We start from the raw sequence: 4,632 nt of genomic DNA, 5'->3' as shown, positions 1-4,632 counted from the left end.
AAGCCACAGTCATCAAAACAGTGTGGTACTGGTATCAAAACAGACAGACAGACCAATGGAACAGAATAGAGAATCTGGAAATTAACCCTGACACCTATGGTCAATTAATCTTTGACAAGGGAGGCAAGAACATCAAATGGGAAAAGGAAAGTCTATTCAGCAAGCATTGCTGGGAAACCTGGACAGCTGTATGCAAAGCAATGAAACTAGAACACACCCTCACACCATGCACAAAAATAAACTCCAAATGGCTGAAAGACTTAAATATACGACAGGACACCATCAAACTCCTAGAAGAAAACATAGGCAAAACACTCTCTGACATCAACATCATGAATATTTTCTCAGGTCAGTCTCCCAAAGCAATAGAAACTAGAGCAAAAATAAACCCATGGGACCTCATCAAACTGAAAAGCTTTTGCACAGCAAAGGAAACCCAAAAGAAAACAAAAAGACAACTTACAGAATGGGAGAAAATAGTTTCAAATGATGCAACTGACAAGGGCTTAATCTCTAGAATATACAAGCAACTTATACAACTCAACAGCAAAAAAACCAATCAATCAATGGAAAAATGGGCAACAGACCTGAATAGACATTTCTCCAAGGAAGATATACAGATGGCCAACAAACACATGAAAAAATGCTCAACATCGCTGATTATAAGAGAAATGCAAATCAAAACTACCATGAGATACCACCTCACACCAGTCAGAATGGCCATCATTAATAAATCCACAAATAACAAGTGCTGGAGGGGCTGTGGAGAAAAGGGAACCCTCCTGCACTGTTGGTGGGAATGTAAACTGGTACAGCCACTATGGAGAACAGTTTGGAGATACCTTAGAAATCTACACACAGAACTTCCATATGACCCTGCAATCCCACTCTTGGGCATCTATCCGGACAAAGCTCTACTTAAAAGAGACACATGCACCCGCATGTTCATTGCAGCACTATTCACAATAGCCAGGACATGGAAACAATCCAAATGTCCATCGACAGAGGATTGGATTCGGAAGATGTGGTATATATACACGATGGAATACTATTCAGCCATAAAAAAGGATGACATCATGCCATTTGCAGCAACATGGATGGAACTAGAGAATCTCATACTGAGTGAAATGAGCCAGAAAGACAAAGACAAATACCATATGACATCACTTATAACTGGAATCTAATATCCAGCACAAATGAACATCTCCTCAGAAAAGAAAATCAATCATGGACTTGGAGAAGAGACTTGTGGTTGCCTGATGGGAGGGGGAGGGAGTGGGAGGGATCGGGAGCTTGGGCTTATCAGTCACAACGTAGAATAGATTTACAAGGAGATCCCGCTGAATAGCATTGAGAACTATGTCTAGATACTCATGTTGCAACAGAAGAAATGGTGGGGGAAAAACTGTAATTGTAATGTATACATGTAAGGATAACCTGACCCCCTTGCTGTACAGTGGGAAAATAAAATTAAAAAAAAAAAAAAAAAAGTATATGTGATAATGTGATTACAATTATGTGGAAAATGTAAAGGAATAAATGTGTATCTACATGTATGCACAGAAACGCATTTCATTTTTTTATTTTTAATTTATTTTTTATTGTTATTTCCCCCAACACACTTTTTTTTTCCCCTCTGTATAGCATGGGGACCCAGTTACACATGCATGTGTACATAATTTTTTCTCCCATTGTCGTGCTACGTTGTAAGTATCTAGACATAGTTTTCAGTGCTACCCAGCAGGATCTCATTGTAAATCCACTCCAAGAGCAATAGTTTGCATCCATTAACCCCAAGCTCCCAATCCCTCCCACTCCCTCCCCCTCCCCCCAGGCAACCACAAATCTATTCTCCAAGTCCATGATTTTCTTTTCTGTGGAAAGGTTCCTTTGTGCCATATATTAGATTCCAGATATGAGTGATATCATATGGTATTTGTCTTTCTCTTTCTGACTTACTTCACTCAGGATGAGAGTCTCTAGTTCCATCCATGTTGCTGCAAATGGCGTTATTTCATTCTTTTTTATGGCCGAGTAGTATTCCATTGTATATATACCACATCTTCCTAATCCAATCATCTATCAGTGGTCATTTGGGTTGTTTCCATGTCTTGGCTATTGTGAATAGTGCTGTAATGAACATGCGGGTGCATGTGTCTTTCTGAAGGAAAGTTTTGTCCTGATATATGCCCAAGAGTGGGATTGCTGGGTCATATGGTAGTTCTATGTATAGTTTTCTAAGATACCTCCATACTGTTCTCCATAGTGGTTGTCCCAGCTTACATTCCCACCAAGAGTGCAGGAGGGTTCCGTTTTCTCCCTACCCCCTCCGGCATTTGTTATTTGTGGACTTCTGAATGATGGCCATTCTGACTGGTGTGAGGTGGTACCTCATGGTAGTTTTGATTTGCATTTCTCTGATAATCAGGGATGTTGAGCATTGTTTCAAGTGCTTGTTGGCCATCTGTACATCTTCCTTGGAGAACATCTATTCAGGTCTTTGGCCCATTTTTCCATTGGGTTGTTGGCTTTTTGCTGTTGAGTTGTATAAGATGCTTGTATATTCTAGAGATTAAGCCCTTGTCGGTTGCATCATTTGAAACTATTTTCTCCCATTCTGTAAGTTGTCTTTTTGTTTTCTTTTTGGTTTCCTTTGCTGTGCAGAAGCATGTCAGTTTGATTAGGTCCCATTGGTTTATTTTTGCTTTTATTTCTGTTGCTCAGAAATGCATTTTAAAATGTGAAAGACATTCCTCAAACTGTTAACAATGGCTACCACGTGGGTCAACTGAGGCTCCATAAATCTGAAACAGTAAGGTTGCATCTTTGGCATTGAAAAAGATCTGCAATCAGAAGACCTAGATAGAAATTTCTACAAAGAAGAAACACAGTTAGCTAATAGGCATATGAAAAATGCTCAACATCACTAATTATTAGAGAAATGCAAATCAAAACTACAATGAGGTACCACCTCACACTGGTCAGAATGGCCATCATTAATAAGTCCACAAATAACAAATGCTGGAGATGGTATGGAGAAATGGGAACCCTCCTACACTGTGGGTGGGAATGTAAACTGGTGCAGGCACTATTGTGAACAGTATGGAGGTTCCTCAAAAACCTAAAAATAGAGTTGTCATATGATTGAGCAATCTCACTCTTGGGCATATGCCCAGAGAAGACTTTAATTCAAAAAGATACTCACACCCCTATGTTCTTTACAGCACTCTTCACAAGAACCAAGACGAAAATAACCTAAATGTCCATTGACAGAAGAATAGATTAAGATGTGGTACATGTATACCATGGAATACTACTCAGCCATAAAAAAGAACAAAATAATGCCATTTCAGCAACATGGAGGCAACTAGGGATTCTCATCCTAAGTGAAATAAGTCAGAAAGACAAATACCATATGATGTCATTTATATGTGGAATCTAAAATATGGCACAAATGAAGCTATCTACAAAACAGAAGCAGACTCACAGACGTGAAGAACAGATTTTGTGGTTTCCAAGGGGAAGGGGGGAGGGAGTGGGATGGCGGGGGAGTTTTCGGTTAGTAGATACAAACTATTACATTTATTTATTTATTTATTTATTTATTTGTCTTCTTGCCATTTTTCTTGGGCCGCTCCCGTGGCATATGGAGGTTCCCAGGCTAGGGGTTGAATCGGAGCTGTAGCCACCGGCCTACACCAGAGCCACAGCAACGCGGGATCCGAGCCGCGTCTGCAACCTGCACCACAGCTCACGGCAACGCCATATCCGTGACCCACTGAGCAAGGGCAGGGACCGAACCCGCAACCTCATGGTTCCTAGTCGGATTCGTTCACCACTGCGCCACGACGGGAACTCTATACATTTAGAATGGTAGACAATGAGGTCCTGCTCTACAGCACAGGGAACTATATCCAATCTCTTAGAACAGACCATGACTGAAGATAATATAAGAAAGGGGTGTGTGTGTGTGTGTGTTTGTATGTCTATGAATGGCTGGGTCACTTTGCTGTACAGTAGAAATTGGCACAACATTGTAAAACAACTATAATTTTTTTTAAAAAGGGAAAAAATCTGCAGTCATTTCTCAACCAGAAAATGCTTGAGACTAACTCAGAGCCCCCCTGAATGGGGAAGAAAAATCCCTTTCTGCCTGGAAGAGGTAGGTGGGGAGTCCAGGGGTTGCCACCAGCCTGAACCAGCACCCAGGAGTATGGGGAAACTGGGTTTATCTGAAAAAACACGGACAAAACCCCAAATGATTGGTAGAGACAAATAGGCAAAACTTTGACAAAGTAAAACTTTTTACAACTAACAATTTAAAGAAAGATAGCAGGTCTCTTCCCCGCCCTCTTGCTGCCCCTGCAGTCCATTCTTCCAATAGCAACGCTGAATTATTTATTTAGAAGTTAAAATGTAATGTGGGGTGGAAGGGCCAGCAGGACATTTAGTGCAGTCTTTGCAGTCAGAACGAAGAAAAATACACGTTCTTTCCAAACGTGCATTCTTGTAACATATAGACACATTTTCCCATAAGAAACTCCCAGAAAAATTGAAACCACATGTGCAGATGGCCAGGGCGTGCTGCGTAAGTTGCTGTGCAAGCAGTTCAGCAGGGCTGCAGCACAGCCA

This window comes from Sus scrofa, chromosome X, assembly GCF_000003025.6.
Source record: "Sus scrofa isolate TJ Tabasco breed Duroc chromosome X, Sscrofa11.1, whole genome shotgun sequence".
NCBI classification, from domain to species: domain Eukaryota; kingdom Metazoa; phylum Chordata; class Mammalia; order Artiodactyla; family Suidae; genus Sus; species Sus scrofa.
This window is presented reverse-complemented; position numbering follows the sequence as displayed.